Here is a 19,885-nt window from a genome sequence, read left to right as displayed (position 1 = left end):
ACAGCAAAGGAATTTATTGCTGTCCCCGGACAAAATGAGGCTGTTTCTTTTACTTTCACTAATTGCACTCCCCTTCTTGCCTAGAATCTTAGCTGGCCATCCAAGTTGGGGTCCCAATGACCATCCCTGGACAGAATGTTCATGTTTTAAGGAGGGCCAGACCCAGAATCTCACTGATTACAATCCTGCTTGTTACCAAGACATTGCCACTTACTGTGAGTGACAAGAGAGAATTTATATCACAGGATCCAACTGGTACCTGCCTACAACCTCAACTAGCTCCATTATGAAGAAAAATAACTGCATAGGTTTCACTTTTCAAAACATATGATGGGGATACCAAGGCAAAGAGGGCTCTAAAAATAACCCTGGGCCACTGGATAAGAAAAAAAGAAAAAAGGACAGGATCCAGGCTGCATCAGACCCTAAACACTACTTACCACATATTCAAACTCACAAATCTGGCTCTGGCCAAGGAATGCTGGTTGTGCTTATCGTTAATCTCTCCCCGATACCTAGCCACTCCTGTGTCCTCAGAGATCCTTGTTAATCTTTCTCACTCTGCAGGACTTGGAACAGTCGGCTCCACAGTTAAAAATGTTGAATTATCCCAGGAAGCTCCTATGTGTTTCCTAAACAGCAAAGGAATGGAGTTTGTGGGGCATGTTCCCAAGCACCTATGCCCTGCCACAGTCGATAGAGGTAGATATCAAGAATGGAACTCAGCCTGGTGTCAACCAGCACCTGGAATCTTTTTCATCTGTGGAACAATTGCTTAGTTGTGCATCCCTGGCGGTTGGACAGGGAGTTGTATCTTTGCCTTTTTAATACCTCAGATTAATATTATCCCTGGTAATCAATCCCTAGAAGTGCCCTTAACAGCCTACTCTCACTTCAAGAGGGCTATTCAGATTATACCTCTTCTACTTGGGTTGGGGGTTGCAGCAGGAGTAGGTTCAGGAGTTGGAGGAATAGCAACCTCCACCTCTTACTACCAAACCCTCTCCAAAAGTCTAGCAGATAATATAGAGCAGGTTACCCAATCTCTAATATAACTTCAGGATCAGATAGATTCCTTAGCAACCACAGTATTACAGAACCGTAGAGGATTAGACTTATGGCTGAGAAAGGTGGACTCTGTTTATTCTTAAATGAGGAATGCTGTTTCTATACCACTGCTTACATATGTTCAGGGGTAGTAAGGGACATAGCCCAACAACTAAGAGAATGGGTCAAAAAACTCTTGGAAAATCGAATTCTTGGACTCATGGTTTGGAAAGCTCCATTGGCTATCATGGCTTTTGCCCCTATCAGGGCTCCTCCTGATAATATTACTACACACTTATTTGGCCCCTGCATTCTTAACTTTCTCACCCACTTTATTTCCTGTCACTTAGAAGCTTTCAAGCTCCAGATGGTGGTACAAGCCAGGAAACCAAATTACCATTACAACCCTCTCAGGGAAGATGAAGAAGACTCAAGCTGCTGAACCCCCATAATGATGTCCCTCCTCAGCAGCAAGCAGCTAGAGTGGTCAGCAACCCTATCCCCAGTTCCTGAGTTTTCTAGCATCCCCACGGCTAAGGCTAGCTTAAGGAACAAGAGGGGGGAATGAGGGGAACTATAAGACAACTGGGGGGCTAGCAATCTGAATCTGTGCCAGTATCCAGTATTCTGATGCACATTCTTGCTAGTATAATTAAGCCCCATTCTTATCATTAATGCTTGTCCTGCCTTGCAGAACCTGTTTCCCGGAATATTTTCACTTTACAGAGGCCATAAGCCATGAACCATACACAACCCCCAGAGCGGGTTGGCAGTGCTGGTGCCAGCCAGGCCAGGCCTTTAGGTGTAATCTCACTTCCCCCATTCCAACTCACAGGGAGCTGCAAAGCCCTTGAAAAGCCCGGAAGCCTGGTCCATATTTGGGAGACAAAGAAACTAAGGGGATAAAAAGGAAAGCTCCCCCCACATTCAACACTCAGGCTTTGGAGACTGACTCCCCTGAGTCACCACACTAGTGCTTCTGCAATACAGGTGTCCTTTTCTGAATCCTCTAGTGCAGTGGTTCTCAACCTTCCTGATGCCGTGACCCTAATACAGTTCCTCATGTTGTGGTGACCCCCAATTTCATTGTTACAAATTGAACACAATTAGAGCATAGTGATTAATCACAAAACAATATGTAATTATATATGTGTTTTCCAGTGGTCTTAGGCGACCCCTGTGAAAGGGTCGTTCGACCCCCAAAGGGGTCGCGACCCACAGGTTGAGACCACTGCTCTAGTGCCTGGCTGCTTGTTCTCCCACACTGCCTGGCAGCTTATCTGCAACATTTTAACTTATTCAACTTCATAAATTTCCAGTTTTATCTTATAATTTTTCTTCTGTGCTTTTTCTTTTGCTTAATTTTTGTTGTTTTCCCCAAGTTGAGTGAGATGGTATATCATTGTTATAGATATAGTTAGGTAAAATTGTAAATATTCTTTAAATAACTACTTTAATTATATCATAGATTGTAATATGTAGTATTTTCACTATATATAAGTTTTAGAAATTTTGTGATTTCAGTGTTTTTACATATTATTATTATTATTACTTTTTATCCAAGAAACCTCATGGAGAGGTATTTTGGGTTGTTTGTTTTAATTCCAAGTGGAACAGACATTTTGTATTTTGGGCATTTTGTTTCTTTTCTTTTGTTTTAATTTTTATTTCATTGAATTGTAGGTAGAGAATGTTATTTGTATTGTTTCTATTTTATGGAGATCTCAAAAATCATGGAAAGAGAATGCAAACCATGCCCACCATGCCATATCTGAATTCTGACCAGAGAACTGAGCATAATAAAATTGTTTTTTTCTGTAATAAGTTTTGGAGTGTTTGTTATTTTGTAATAAATAAATGAAACACGGTTAGAATGTCAAGAACATTTATGATTTAAAAAATAATAAAAAAAACCTCTCATTATTGGGAATGGCACTGTAGGTCATAAAATCGAATCAACCTTTTGATATTTCAATCCCTCTAAAGAAAATTGCCAATCATTATCATCCTCATCCTATTTAGACACATCCAGTGACTGGGAGTTTACTGATAATAACTTCTGTCATAATCAAATTAGAATTATTTTTTCTTGCTGCACTTAGCTAATAGAACATGGCATAAGAGAAAAAAAATAGTGCCCTGGCCATGTGGTTCAGGTGGTTGAAGTGTTATCCCATACACCAAAGGTTGGGGATTCAATTCCTGGTCATGGCACATGCATAGGTTGGAGGTTCCATCTCCAGTTGGAGCACATATGGGAAGTAATCAATGGATGTTTCTCTCTCATATCAGTCTCTCTCTCTCTCTCTCTCTCTCTCTCTCTCTCTCTCTCTCTCTCTCCCTAAAATCAACAAAAACATATCCTTAAATGAGAATTTTAAAAAAAGTAGAGAGACTGAAACATCACTCATCTGGGTAGTCCAGGACCAGGCTCAATTTTTCCAAAAAGAGATAGTGTATGTAATTCTTTATCTGTTTAATTTTTTTAATACTTAATAGAGACAGAGTAGGTGAAACAGCTTTTACAATTTCTACTTTTAGCTTCTATTCTCTAAAAGACAAAGTAAATAGTAACTTGGTACTTTGTTCAGTATTAATTTATCAGTTATATGCCAGTTAAACATGATTGGTCAGACATGATTAATTTTTCACTGTATGGAAGCCTTTTTTAACTGATAAGATAAAATATTTACTTACATAATAAATGTTCTTTGTAATTAATAGGTTGCAAAAGAGACATCTGCCTCTATTTATGGGCCCCTGAGTGGCTACTCACCTCAATGTCCAGAATATGAAATTTATGAGCCATTGTTATGCTTGTATGGAGTTTTCAATTTATTCTTTGTATAGTTGTCTTTTTCTTTGCCATATGACCTCAGAATAAAACCTGTTTTAAAATGTTCACCATTTTAAAATCTTGGTTGGTGTTGTGTGCTGGGCTGATATAATTCTCAGAAACCTGAAGGCTTTGGACTAATCCCTGAATTCATTTGAGCTTCTATCTCCACATTGTTTATAGAAAACATTAGACTGCACCCCCAAAGACTTTCTGAACATAAAGCCTTTGGGATAATCTCAAATTCTCCTGGCATTGACCCAAACATAATGCTAAAACAAAATGTGATCCTGTGGACAGTTGACCCATTGTTATGCCGGAATTTTTGTTTTAATGTTTGATCTTCTTTATATACTAGAAGCCCAGTGCTCGAAATTGTGTGGACCCACCTACCCGCAGCAGTCTTTGATCATTATGGCATCAGGACCACTGTGTTTTTATAATATAGATTTTTTACACTTTTAAAAAACTTTATGTTGTTGACACTATTGCAGATGTCGCCCATTTCCCTCCCTTTTTCCTACATATACCCAGCACCTGCTCCCATCTACCTTGGCCCACACCACAGTATTGTCTGTGTCGATGGGCTATGCATATGTGTTTAGATAATCCCTTCTTTTCTCCAGTCCCTCCACCCACTCCCCACTGACATTTGTTAGACTGTTCCATGAATCCATGCCTCTGGTTCTATTTTGTCTGTCAGTTTGTTTTGTTCATTTCATTCCTTATATTAGTAACATCATATGGTATTTGTATTTCACTGACTTGCTTATTTCATGTAGCATAATCTCCAGGTCCATCCATGCTGTCATAGAGGGTCAAAGTTCCTTCTTTTTTAAAAATATACATATATTTTTAAATATATTTTATTGATTTTTTACAGAGAGGAAGGGAGAGGGATAGAGAGTTAGAAACATCGATGAGAGAGAAACATCGATCAGCTGCCTCCTGCACACCCTCTACTGGGGATGTGCCCGCAACCAAGGTACATGCCCTTGACCAGAATCAAACCTGGGACCATTCAGTCCACAGGCCGACGCTCTATCCACTGAGCCAAACCAGTTAGGGCTAAAAATATATTTTTATTGAGTTCAGAGAGTAAGGGAGAGGAAGAGAGAGAAACATCAATGATGAGAGAGAATTATTGATTGGCTGCCTCCTGCTTGCTCCCTACTGGGGATTGAGGTGGCAACCCAGGCATGTGCCCTGCCGGGGAATTAAACCACCTGTTTGGACCACCTGTTTCATACGTCGATGCTCAACCACTGAGCCACACTAGTCAGGCCAGAGTTCTTTCTTTTTTACAGCTGTGTAGAATTCCCTTGTGCGATTGTATCACAATTTTTTATCCACTCATCTACTGATGGACACTTGGGCTGTTTTCAGATCTTGGCTATTGTAAATAAAACTGCTATGAATGTAGGAATGCATATATTTTTGCTGATTGGTGTTTTGGGATTCTTAGAATATATTCCTAGATGTGGGATGGCTGAGTTAAAGTCAGTTCCATTTTTAATTTTCTGAGGAAACTCCATACTGTTTTCCACAGTGGCTGCATCAGTCTGCATCTCCACATCCTGGCCAGTATTTGTTGTTGGTTAATTTATTGATGGTAGCCTTTCTGGCAGGTACAAAGTGATACCTCATTGTGGTTTTAATTTGTATTTCCCTGATGATTAGTGACATTGAGCATTTTTCAAATGTCTATTGGCCATCTGTATGTTCTCTTTGGAGAAATATCTATTCATATTCTGTGCTGATTTTTTTTTTTTTTGGCTGTATCCAAGGTCCCTTAAGGCAACCCATACTAGCAACAGGTTGCGTACACTACCAAGGATGCTGCTGTTTGCAGCCATTGCATGAGCCCATTTTTTAATTGGATTGTTTGTCTTTCTGGTTTTTAGTCATACTAGTTATCCATATATTTTGGAGATTAACCCCTTATCAGATGAATCATTGGTGAATATTTTCTCCCATACTTTGGGTTCCCTTTTCATTTTGTTGATGGTTTCTTTTGCTGTGCAGAAGCCTTTTAGTTTGATATAGTCTTATCTGTTTATTTTTCCTGTGTTTCCTTTGCCCTCAGAGACATATCAGCAAAACTATTGCCTCAAGATATGTCTGAGATATTACTGCTTATATTTTCTTCTATTATTTTTGTAATTTCATGACTTATATTTAAATCTTTTATCCATCTTGAGTTTATTCTGTGTATGGTGTAAGTTGGTGGTCTAGTTGCATTTTTTGCATGTACCTCTCCAATTTTCACAATACCATTTATTGAAGAAAATGTATTTACTTCATTATATGCTCTTGTCTCCTTTGTCAAACATTAAGTGACCATAAATGCATGCGTTGATTTCTGGGCTCTCTGTTCTGTTCAATTGATCTGTATGCCTGTTCTTGTACCAATACTAGGCTATTTTGATTACAATGGCTTTGTGGTATAGTTTGAGGTATTGTGATCCCTCCAACTTTTTTTTTTCTTTCTCATAAAAGTTGAGGCTATTCAGAGTCTTTTGTTTGTTTGTTTCCATATAAATTTTTGGGATATATTTTCTAGATTTGTGAAATATGTCATTGGTGTTTTAATAGGAATTGTGTTGAATCTATAGATTGCTTTGGGTAATACGAACATTTGAATAATGTTAATTCTTCTAATCCATGAACATGGTACATGCTTCCACTTGTTTGCATCTTCCTCTATTTCTTTCTTCAATGTCCTATAGTTTTCAGAGTACAAGTCTTTTACCTCCTTGTTTAAGTTTATTCCTAGGAACCTTATTTTTTGTTGTGATAATAGATAGGATTGTTTTATTGGTATCTCTTTTTGACAGTTTGTTATCCTATATAATAAAAGCCTAATATGCTAAGGGTCTGGTTGTCAGATCATACGTTCAACCAATCAAAGTGTAATATGCTAATGATATCTAAGGCTGCTCAACTGTTTTCTATGAAATGCACTGACCACCAGGGGGCAGACTCTCCAGCCAGTAGGTTAGCTTGCTGCTGGGGTCTGCCCAATCGGGACTGAGCGAGAAGGGCTGGACACACACTGGAGCCCTCCCACAGCCCCTTCCCCTGATCAGGGGCGGGGCCATTTGGCCAACCACCCATGGACCCTCCCCCTGGCTGGCCCCACCCCCAATGGGTCCCCATTGGGGCAGGCCAACCAGACCCCACCTGTGTACGAATTCATACACCAGGCCATTAGTTGGTGTATAAAAATGCCACTGATTTCTAAGTGGCATCAATTTGTATCTTGCTGCTTTGCCAAGTTCATTTATTAGATCTAGTAGTTTTAGGTGGATTCTTTATAGGGTTTTCTATGTACATATGTATCATGTCATCCTAGAATAATGACAGTTTTAATTCCTCCTTTCCAATTTGAATGCCTTTTATTTCTTCTTCTTGTCTAATTGCTGTGGTTAGGACTTCCAGCACTATGTTAAATAAAAGTGGTAAATGCAGACATTCCTGTCTTGTTCCTGATCTTAAAGAGAATACTTTCAAATTTGACCATTGAGCTTTATATTCGCTACAGATTTTTCATATAAGGCCTTTATTATTTTGAGATATGATGCCTCTATTCCCACTTTGCTGAGAGTTTTTATTATAAATGGGTGCTGGATTTTATCAAAAGCTTTTTCTGCATCTATTGGTATGATCATGTGATTTTTATCTTTCATTTTGTTTATGTGATGTATCACATTTATTGATTTTCAGATATTGTCCCAGCTTTGCATCCCCAGAAAGAATAAATCTCACTTGATCATGTATTGCTGGATCCAGTTTGCTAATATTTTACTGAGGTGAGGATTTTAGCATCTATATTCATCAAGGATATTGGCTTATGACTTTCTTTCTTTGTGGTGTCTTTATTTGTTTTTTGGATTAGGATAATGGTGGCCTAGTAAAAGAGTTCGAAAGTCTTCCTTCTTCTCGATTTTGTGGAATAGTTTGAGAAGGATCAGTGTTAGTTATTTGAAATTTGGTAAAATTCGCTGTGAAGCCATCTGCTCCAGGACTTTTGTTTGTTGGCTGTTTTTTGATTACTGCTTTAATTTAATTAGGTGTTATCAATCTATTCAGGTTTTCTGATTCTTGCTGATTCAGTTTTGAAAGGTTGTATGTACTTAGGAATTCATGCATTTCACCCAGGTTGTCCAATTTGTTGGGATAGAGTTGTGCATAGTATTTTCTAATAAACCTTTGTGTTTCTGTGATGTCAGTTGTTATTTCTCTTCTTTCATTCTTTTTTTATTTTATATGGTTCTCCTCTCTTTGTTTTTTGTGAGGCTAGCTAAAGGTTCATCAATTGTCTTTATTTTTTCAAAGAACCAACTCTTGGTTTCATTGATCTTTTGTATTGCCTTTTTAGATGCTATGTCATTTATTTCTACTCTGACCTTTATTATTTCCTTCCTTCTTACTCTGGGCTTTTCTTGTTGTTCACTTTCTAGTTCTTTTAGTTGTAGTGTTAGATTGTTTATTTGAGATTTTTCTTGCATCTTGAGGAAGGCCTGTAGTGCTATGAACTTCCCTTTCAGGGCTACTTTTGCTGTATCCCATAGATTTTAAATTGTTTTGTGGTCATTTTTGTTTGTTTCCCAGTAATTTATTGTTGCTATTAATCTTCACCTGAAGATATTTTTTTTCATTGATTTTTAGAGGGAGTAAAAGGGAGGCAGGGGGAGAAAGAGACACACATCGAGTGGTTACCTCCTGCATGAGGCCAGGTAATGAAAACTGATCTGGAATTAAGCCCACAATCCTTTGGTGCATGGACTGATGCTCTACCACTAAGCAACACCATACAGTACTCCAGTTAATTTTTGTTTGTTCCTTTATATCCTTGGTAACCCATCCACTATTTAAAAACATGCTCTTTAGTTTCCATATGTTTGAGTGTTTCTGAGTTTTTTATTTTAATTGATTTCTAGTTTCATGCCTTCTTGATCTGTGAAGATACTTTTTATGATTTAAGTCTTCCTGAATTTGTTATGACTTATTTTGCATCTTAACATATGGTTTATCTTTAAAATGTTCCATGTGCACTTGAGAAGAATGTATATTCTGCTGCCTTTAGATAAAATGTTCTGTAAATAACAATTAAATACATCTAATCCAGTGTGTCATTTAAGATCACTGTTTTCTTATTGATTTTCTTTTGTTTGGAAGATTTATCCAGTATGATAATGTGATGTTAAAACCCCCTACTCTGGCCCTATCCAGTTTGGCTCAGTTGATAGAGCATCAATGTGTGTGCTGAAAGGTCCCAGGTTCAATTCCAGTCAAGGGCACATCCCAAGGTTGCTGGCTCCTCCCTAGCCTGGCTCTGGTCAGGGTGCATGCAGGAGGCAACCAATTGATGTGTTTTTCTCATTGATGTTTTTCTCTTTCTTTTCCTCTTTCTTCCACTCTCTCTAGAAATCAATGGAAAAATATCCTTGGGAGAGGAATAAAAAAATTCCCTATTATGACAGCATTGCTGCCAATCTCTCCCTTAAAGTGCACCAAGTGTTTGCTTCTTTATAAAATATATTTTAGTGCTCCTCTATTGGGTGCAAATACGTTTACAAGGGTTATGTCCTCTTGTTGGATCTACCCCTTTAGTATTTTGTAGTGACCTTCTTTGTCTCTTAATGGCCTTTGTTTTGAACTCTTTTTGTCAGATATGAGTATTGCTACCACAGTGTTTTTTTCTGTTTCTATTTGCATGGAATATTTTTTCCACTTCCAGTATTTACAAATCTTTTGTTCCAAGATTGGTCTTTTGTATATCACATATATAGGGTTCATGTTTTCTTATCCATTAAGCTACCTGTATCTTTTTATTGTAACATTTAATCCATTTACATTTAAGGTTATTATTGAATTGCCCTTGTGTATATTATTTTGGATCTCCTGTTGTAATTGGGTTTTAGTTTTTGTTGTACCATGTTTGTGTTTATTTACTTATTGCCATTTTCTTCTTTATGCCTATGTTCTTCTTTCTTTTTCTCAAAATAGTCCCTTTAACATTTCTTGAAATGCTGGTTTGGTGGTAATGAATGACTTTAACCTCCTTACTTTTGGTCTGGGAAATTCTTTATTTCACATTCAATTTTAAATTATAGCTTTGCTAGATAGGGTAGTCTTTATTTCAGATCCCTGCTTTTCAATACTTTGAATACTTCATGCCAATTACTCTGGCCTGAAATGTTTCTGTTGAGAAATCAGCAGAGAGCCTTTGGGAACTCCCTTGTAAGTAATAATCTGTTTCTCTCTCGCTGCTTTTAAGATGGTCTCTTTGTCTTTAACCATTGCTATTTTAATTCTGATGTGTCTTGGTGTGGATATCTTTCGGTTCATATTGACTGGGATTCTCTGTACTTCCTGAACTTGTGTGACTTTTTTTCCCCCATGTTAAGGAAGTTTTCTGTCATTATTTCTTCAAACGGGTTTTCTATACCTTGCTCAAATTCTTCTCCTTCTGGTACCCTATGATATGAATATTGTTATGTTTCAGGATGTTCCAAAGTTCCCTTAAACTATCATCATTTAAAACATTTTTTTTTCCTTTTGGTTTCTCTGACTGGGTGTTTTCTACCTTGTCTTCCAAATTGCTAATTTGATCCTCTGCTTCATCCAGCTTACCTTCAATTCCATCCAGTGTATTCTTGATGTCAGATTTGGTATTCTTGACTTCTATGACTCCAGTCTTCATGGGGTGGTCTTATGTAGTAAGTTTCCTATGAGACCCAGTGGTGAAGTCTCTTTTATCTCCCTAGCTGGATTCTCTAGGAAATTCCCCTGTATGTATAGTTTGGGCTCTTCTGTTTTAACTGGGTCTTGATTTCTGTTGTCCTGTTTGTGGGTGGGATCTTCCCTCATGCTAGCTAACTGTGAGGCTCAATACTAAATATGTAGTTTGAGCTATCGTACAGGTGCTAACAAGACAAAACAAAACACAGGAAAACAAAACAAGAAAGAGAACAAAAACATACAAAAGCCACAACAACAACAAGAACAACCACAAAAAAAGAGAAATAGTAAAGAGAAACAAGAACCAGAATAAAGAAAAAATATACAAAAAGATGAAAAAGGGGAAGGAAAAAATATGAAAGGAAATAAGGGAGAGAAAAAATAAGAATAGATCATAGGAAAAGGATAATGGTATAAAAAAGAGAAAAGAAACATATTATGAAGAGAAAAATAAGAGATATGAAAGAAAAAATAGGTAAAAAAGAAGAAAAACCACAACAGCAAAGCAATAAAAATAAAAAAAATTAAAAAAAAATAATGAAAAAAAGCAAAGTTGAGTTATGCTTAGCAGAATTTAGTGCTGGCTGGAATATCCCTTTGTATCATGCTCTATTATTTTGTATTCTGGTTCCAGGCCTTCCAAAATGTTCTTTGAAGTGCTAGGTATTTTCCAGAAGCTATTCATGCTTGACTCTCAGCAACATGCTCAAAGCTTCAAGTGATTCATAGTCTGTGTCTACTTCCACAGTGCTTTGCTACATATGGGAGGGACCGACCTGTGCTTTGCTACATACGGGAGGGACCGACCTGTGCTCTAAGACTGGATTGTTAACATCACAGGTCTCAGGGATGGGTCAGCAAAAGTTCCAAGGCATAGTGGGATCCACCTCCACCTGCTGGCCAGCTGCCAGACTTAGTCACTGAAAAGACTGTTTCTGAAAGCGCTTTTGGTGGAATTGAGAGGATTCAACATTTGGCTCTCCAGTAAGGCAAAGCTACTGTTCAGATTTCAGGGAATATGGTGGGTTTGTTTCTCCATCCCTGAGTCACAGGTGTGAGGTGTGAATCTGTCCCAGATTATTTCTCTGAACTCAGCAGGGTGGAGCCCTTCATATGGGGTCAGCTGGAAGCCAGAAGTTTCTATTAGCTCTCCTGTTGGGGGAAATACCATTCAGGTTCCTGGGAAAGTGGAGGGGAATGGCCCACTTAAAAGCCAGGCCAATAGGCTTGGCTTCTGCTGCTGCCTCTTTAGCAGGGGTTAAGATGCAGGAGGCTTGGAAGATGGCTGCCAATGGGAAGGCAGACTGCAAGAAAGTGTATGAGTGAGAGAAAGAAAGGAGAGGGTGTGGATATACAGAGAGTATAAATTTGTGGTTGAGTGATAGGTATATTCCAGGGAACTGTTGGAGACTGCCAGATTGGACTGTCCTAACCGGGCAGCCTCCACTGCTGCTGAAATCTCTCCTGGAGCTTCTGTGGAGACTGTGCCATCTTGAAGGGGAGAGTGGCTGTTATTGGAAGCATATATATCCAGGGACCCTGCAACCATGGTACCCAGGGACAAGCTACAAACCCAGGAACACCGGATCTCAAGTAGCATGAATTTGTGGACTTGGATGAGCCCTGTTCCTCCTCATGGAAAGGAGAGAGAGAGAGCTACATAACCAGACACCTGGAGAAGAGAGATCATGGGGAGACAAAGAAACAGTCCACAAATGAAAGAAAAGGAGGCATCACCAGAAAAGGAAGTAAACAAAATGGAGGCAAGCAATATATAAGAGAAAAAATTTAGAGAAATGGTCATGAGGTGGCTGAAAATAATGGAAGACAAATTCAACAATATGTGTAAGAACCAAGAGGAAATGAAGAAGAGCCAAGAAGAAATGAAAAAAAAAATGACATCCCTGGTATAAAGAACTCAATGGAAAGCATCAACAGTAGACTAAAAGAAGAAGAGGATCACATCAGCGAGCTAGAAGACAAAGTAGAAAAAAATACCCAAGCAGAGCAGCATCTAGGAGAAAAAAAACAAAAAAAAACAAACAAACTTAAAAAACAGGAGGAGAGCCTAAGGGAACTTTGGGACAACATGAAATTAAACAACATCTGCATAATAGGTGTGCAAGAAGGAGAGGAAACTGAGCAAGGAATAGAAAACCTGTTTATAGAAATAATGACAGAAAACTTCCCTGATATAAGGAAGAAAAAGCTCACACAAATCCAAGAGGCTCACAGAGCCCGAAACAAAATGAACCCCCAAAGACCGATGCCAGGGCACATTATAATTAAATTGGCAACAACCAATGACAAAGTAAGAACCTTAAAAGCAGCCAGAGAGAGACAGAAAGTTACCTACAAAAGATACCCCATCAGACTAGTGACTGATTTCTCAACAGAAACACATCAGGCAAGAAGGGAATGGAATGAAATATACAAAATCATTCAAAGGAAGGGTCTGAATCCAAGAATACTGTACCCCGCAAGGCTATCAATCAAAATTGAGGGTGAAATCAGGTGCTTCAAAGACAAAAAAGGTCTAAGGGAGTTTATTACCACCAAACCAGCAATGCAAGAAATGCTAAAGGGTCTACTGTAAAAAGAAGAAATAGGAAACAAAGAAGGAACACAGGCGTAAAGAATAAAAATGGTGGCAAACAAGTACCTATCAATAATAACTTCAAATGTTAATGGATTAAATGCCCCAATCAAAAGACATAGGGTCGCTGAGTGGATAAGAAAACATGACCTATATATCTGCTGTCTACAGGAAACCCACCACAGAAAAAAAGGACTCACACAGACTGATGGTGAAGGAATGCAAAAGAATTTTTCAGGCGAATTGAAAGGAAAAGGAAGCTGGGGTAGCAATACTTATATCAGACAAATTAGATCTCAAAGTGAAGGACATAACAAGAGATAAGGAAGGCCACTTTATAATACTAAAGAGAGCAATCCAACAAGAAAGTATAACTCTGGTAAACATATATGCACCCAATATAGGAGCTCCCAAATACATAAGAAATCTTCTGGAGAAAAGTCTGGTTACTCAGACAATTTCACTAACCCAGCTGTGGTTTTCTAAAAATACCGGGCTTGTGTCATTAAGCCTAAACATATTACTTCATCCCCAAATTCTTATTCTCCCAACAGAGTTATGGTCCTTTTCAATATGCCGTTATTCTAATTATTATACTTTTTACAACTTATTGAGTTGTAATGTAAAATAAAGTGCACATATGTGAAAAAAAAAAGAAATCTTCTGGAGGAGATCAAGGGAGAGATTGACAGCAATACAATCATAGTAGGGCGCTTTAACACCCCATTATCACCATTGGACAAATATTCTAAACAAAAAATCAGCAAAGAAACATAAATCCTAAATGATGCACTAGATCAGATGGAATTAATTGACATCTTCAAAAAATTTCACCCCAAAGCTACAGAATATACATTCTTCTCAAGTGCACATGGGTCATTTTCAAAGATAAACCATATATTGGGTAAAAACCAAAGTCTCTTCAAATTAAAGAAGATAGAAATCATATCAAGCACCATCTGAGACCACAATGGCATAAAACTAGAAATCAACAACAATAAAAACAATAAAAAAAATCAAACAACTGGAGGCTAAATAGCATGTTATTAAACAATGACTGGGTTACCAGAGAGATCAAAGAAGAAATAAAAAGCATCATGAAAACAAACGACAATGAAAACACAACAATCCAAAACCTATGGGACACAGCGAAAGCAGTCTTGAGAGGGAAGTTCATAGCTCTACAAGCCTACTGCAAAAAACAAGAAACAATGGTAATAAATTACTTAACCCTACAACTCAAAGAGTTAGAAAGAGAGCAACAAGAAAAACCCAGAGTAAGCAGAAGGAAGGAAATAATAAAGATCAGAGTGGAGATAAACGACATGGAGACCAAAAAGACAATACAAAAGATCAACAAAACCAAGAGCTGGTTCTTTGAAAGGATAAATAAGATTGATGAACCTCTATCCAGGCTCACCAAGGAGCAAAGAGAGAGGACCCAAATAAACAAAATCAGAAATGAAAGAGGTAAAGTAATAACCAATCCCACAGAAATACAAAGGATTATAAAAAAATACTATGAACAACTCTATTCCAACAACATGGACAACCTAGATAAAATGGACATATTCTTAGAAAAATAACAGCTCCCAAAACTCAACCAAGAAGAGTCAAAAAACCTGAATAGGTTGATAACTACCGAAGAAATTGAAACAGCAACCAAAACCCTTCCAGCAAAAAAAAACCCTGGTCCAGATGGCTTTACAGGGGTGTTCTACCAAGCATTCAAAGAACTAAAACCTATCCTCCTCAGACTATCCCAAAAATTCAAGAGGAAGGCACACTTTCAAGCTCTTTCTATGAAGCCAGCATTACCCTAATTTCAAAACTAGATAAAGACACCACAAAAAAGAGAACTACAAGCCAATATCCCTGATGAACATAGATGCTAAAATCCTCAACAAAATCCTAGCAAATCAGATTCAGCAATACATTAGACAGATCATACACCATGACCAAGTGGGATTTATTCCAGGGATGCAAGGATGGTACAATATACACAAATCAATAAATGTGATACATCACATAAACAAACTGAAAGACAAAAATCACATAATCATATCAATTGATTCAGAAAAAGCATTTGACAAAATCCAACACCCTTTCTTGATAAAAACTCTTTTTATCTTGATAAAAACTCTCAGCAAAGTGGGAATAGAGGGATCAAACCTCAACATAATAAAAGCCATAAATGACAAATCTACAGCCAACTTCATACTCAATGGGCAAAAACTAAAGCCATTTTCCCTAAGAACAGGAACAACACAAGGATGCCTACTTTCACCACTCCTGTAATAGTAATAGAAGTACTAGCCATAGCAATCAGACAAGAAGAAAAAATAAAAGGCATCCAAATTGGAAAAGAAGTAAAACTGTCCTTATTTGCAGACAACATGATACTATACATAGAAAACCTCAAAGACTCCATCAAAAACTACTAGACTTAATAAATGAATTTGGCAATGTAGAAGGATACAAAATTAACACCCAGAAATCTATGGCCTTTTTATACACCAATAATTAACTCACAGAAAGAGAAATGAAAAAAAAAAAACAAAAAAAAACCCCAAAAAACAAAAAAAACAAAACAATCCCATTTACCATTGCACCAAAAAAATTAAGATACCTAGTAATAAACTTAACCAAGGACATAAAAGACCTGTACTTGGAAAATTACAGGACATTGAAAAAAGAGATAGAGGAAGACATAAACAAATGGAAGAACATACAATGTTTGTGGATTGATAGAATCAACATCATTAAAATGTCCATACTACCTAAAGCAATCTATAGATTCAATGCAATACCTATTAAATTACCAATGGCATATTTCAAAGATCTAGAACAAACTCTCCAAAAATTCATTTAGAATAATAAAAGACCCTGAATAGCCACAGCTATCCTGAAAAAGAAAAACAAAGTTGAATGGATCATAATACCAGCTATCAAACTATATTACCAAGCCACGGTTCTCAAAACTGCCTGGTACTGGCACAAGAACAGACATATAGACCAATGGAACAGAATAGAGAACCCAGAAATTGACCCAAGCCATTATACTCAGTTAATATTAGACAAAGGAGGCAAGAGCATACAATGGAGTCAAAACAGCCTCTTTAATAAATGGTGCTGGGAAATTTGGTCAGATACATGCAAAAATATGAAACTAGATAACCAACTTACACCATACACAAAAACAAACTCAAAATGCCTAAAGGACTTGAATGTAAGAAGTGAAACCATAAAAATCTTACAAGACTCCATAGGCAGCAAAATCTCAGACATGTAGCAATATCTTTCCAGACACAGATCCTAGGGCAAGAGAGACTAAGGAGAAAATAAACAAATGGGATTACATCAAAATAAAAAGCTTCTGCACAGCAAAAGAAACCATCAACAAAACAACAAGAAAGCCCACTTCATGGGAGAACATATTTGCCAATGTTATCTCTGTTAAGAGTTTAATATCCAACATTTACAGAGAACTCATACAACTCAACAAAAGTAAGATAAACAATCCAACCAAAAAATGGGCAAAGGACCAAAATAGACACTTTTCAAAAGAGGACATTCAGAAAGCCAAGAGACACATGAAAACTTGCTCAAAGTCACTAATCATCCGAGAGATGCAAATCAAAATGACAATGAGGTACTACCTCACACCTGTCAGAATGGCTATCATCAACAAATTAACAAATGACAAGTGCTGGAGAGGATGTGAAGAAAAAGGAATCCTCCTTCACTGCTGTTGGGAATGCAGACTGGTGCAGCCATTGTGGAACACAGTATGGCATTTCCTCAAAAATTTTAAAATGGAACTGCCATTTGATCCAGTAATACCACATTTAGGAATATATCCCAAGAAAACAGAAACACCAATCAGAAAGGATATATGCACCCCTATGTTCATAGCAGCACAATTTACAATTGCCAAGATTGGGAAACATCCTAAATGCCCATCAACAGATGAATGGATTAAAAAACTGTGGTACATCTACACAATGAAATATTATGCTGCTATAAAAAAGAAGGAATTCTTACCATTTGCAACAGCATGGATGGAACTGGAGAGCATTATGCTAAGTGAAAAAAGCCAGGAAGTGAAAGAAAAACACCACATGATCTCACTCATTTGTGGATAATAAAGAACATTATTACCTGATGAGCAAAGCGATAGATACACAGGCAGAGAAGCATGGAACAGACTCAAATTACAGTGGGAAGGCTGGGGAGTGTTGAGCGGGGGAGGTAAGAGATCAACCGAAGGACTTGTATGCATGCATATAAGCATAACCAGTGGACACCAGACACTAGGGGTGGGGTGGGGTGAGGGCATGTGCCAGGGGTAGGTGTCGAGTAAGACTCCCTCCACATTCTGCATGGAGTAGGGTTCGGTATTGAAAGAGGAGCCGCGCAACAAATGAGAGAAAAAGACACGAGATAATTTTGCAATATTGGGGGACCAGGCGGGCAAGTCCCCAAGGACTTCCTCCACTGCTCAGGCTGCTCCAATCTTTCATTGATCTGGAGTAGCCCTTATGGTAAGGTTTCAATGACACACAGATCAGCAAACAATTTCCAGGAATAGACAAAGAAAATCAATAGATTTCCGGGAGTAGGCAGAGTATCTGATTAACAATAATCAACAAGGATCTACATAAGTATCTAAGGAATTAAGGGAACTAAGGTGGGGTTGCTTCAACTATTATTACCTAAATTAACTGGGTGGTGCACAGTTCTGACCTTTGCTAGAACTTCAAAGGCTCCCAGCCTTCGGGGGAGGGGGGGGGGGGTTCTCTGTCTATGCTTATCAGATAGTGAAGGCAATAAACAGTTTCCCACAGGTAGGGGAGGCCAGGGGAAGGTCAAAGGGGGGGGGGGCAGTGGAGGAGACATATGTACTACTATCTGTAATACTTTAAACAATAAAATAAAATTTAAAATAATAATAATAAAAAGATGCAGGATGGGGTGAGTGGGATCCCCAAGGATAAGGCAGGCAAATTTCCTGAGGGTAGGGGCAGTTATATATATGAGGGTGGGGTAGTTACTTTTCTCTAGGCTATTTCTGCTGGGAGGGGTTGGAACTTCTCAGGAAAAATGACTACTGTGGTATGGGAAGGATTGACTTGGGACATGTATCCCAGCCACTGCTCTTCCACGTCTCCCCCAAATGCATCCTACCCCAAACTCTTCTCAGGCAACTCCAGTCCACACTGTCATCCTTTCATTGAAACCCTAGGTGAATGGCTGCAAATGAAAATCCTGTGCTCTGTTTTTTAAAAAAATAAAAGAAAAAAAATGTCTTTGTTTCTGGCAGGCTTTATCTCCCCCTGGCATGTAGAAGCACTGCCGCCTTTCATTGCTGGATGTTACATGAGCCACTGTTCCTGAACATGGTGCTCTGGACTGTGGATCCCAGCCTGGTGTCCAGGCCTTGCTCCTACCAGGGGGAACCCCTGAAGCTGAGATGTCCCTCCTCATCCAGGGCCTGTCTCCTGTGGAAGTAGGGCTATCACCTCTCACAAGCCCATCCTTCCTACTAATCTCTAGGTAGTTTCTGTTCTTCTTTGTCAAAAGTCTCCTATTAGATGTCTTCAGTTGATAATTCAGGGTCATTGTTCCCCAATTTAGTTTAATTTCCCATTTGTTTCTGGGAGGAGGTACAAAAAAGTTCCACTTAATCCACCACCATCCTTAAATCCCCCTCTCCCCCTTATATTTGTTACTCTTAGAAAATCTCATTTTTTACTGGACTCAGACTAAGGAGTAGAAGTGCTCAGAGAAGACAGCCTAGGTCTCTTGGCAATCTGTTCTGGAGGTTTTTTTTTTTTTAATTTAGTTTTGCTTTTGTGTTTGTTTGTTTGTTTGTTTGTTTTTCTTCTTAATCTTCTTGGCCAAAAGTTTACCATATTCAGCAGGCACTTCCTTATTTTTTTTTAAGAATACTGTTTCTTCAGATTAAGACACCAACATTTGTGTTATAGGATGAGTGGAGTAATACAACGATGACTCAGGTGTTTTGATCCTCAGTTTCTTACCTTTTTTGTTGAGGGGCTTTTTCACAACATATTGGCAGACATCATCTTTTTTAGAGAGATTGAAAAGTTTGCAGATTCTGCTAGCTCTTTTAGACCTAAGGCATAGTAGGTCAGTGAGACTAGGAATATCTCCCCACCGCCCCTCCTTTTTTTTTTGTTTTTTTTTTTTTACGACAACTAAGTTGAAAATACTCATATTGGCATCCACAATGCTATCGCAGACAGATGGGTGCTTTCTTCCTCCAATTCTCTTTGGTCTACAACAGGAATTCCACTTAGTAGCATGTACACACCTCCATGGGTGAAGATACCCTGCTTCATTGGGATACCTTATTTGACATACCCACAACTGATTCTAACCACATACTAGTAATCTTTCCATTATTTACCCAGAATATCAGCAGCAACTTCTGTGGCCATATGCTTTTTATAAAAAGTACAAAGTTTGCATTTATTATCCATTTCAATGAGTTTCTGGTAGCCAGTGGCTGAAAAAGAGATGTCCAGATTTATCCTCAAGCAAGATGCCATGATAAAGACTTTTATGCCAGAATTCTTGATTGTATCTTGGGCCATATATTGCTGTGAATCTGTGTCTCAAAGACTGACAAAAAC

General features: G+C 38.2%; 1 non-coding gene across 1 annotated transcript; it reads right to left on the bottom strand.

The window, feature by feature from the left end:
• Positions 1 to 5,657: 5,657 nt before the first annotated feature.
• Positions 5,658 to 5,765, bottom strand: LOC118677937. Its single transcript, XR_004974642.1, has one exon. It is a non-coding gene; the product is annotated as a small nucleolar RNA SNORA70 (small nucleolar RNA).
• Positions 5,766 to 19,885: the final 14,120 nt, after the last annotated feature.

This window comes from Myotis myotis, unplaced genomic scaffold (assembly GCF_014108235.1).
Source record: "Myotis myotis isolate mMyoMyo1 unplaced genomic scaffold, mMyoMyo1.p scaffold_m19_p_2, whole genome shotgun sequence".
Lineage (NCBI taxonomy): Eukaryota > Metazoa > Chordata > Mammalia > Chiroptera > Vespertilionidae > Myotis > Myotis myotis.
The sequence above is the reverse complement of the archived record's forward strand: the minus strand, read 5'-3'. Positions and strand labels throughout refer to the sequence as shown.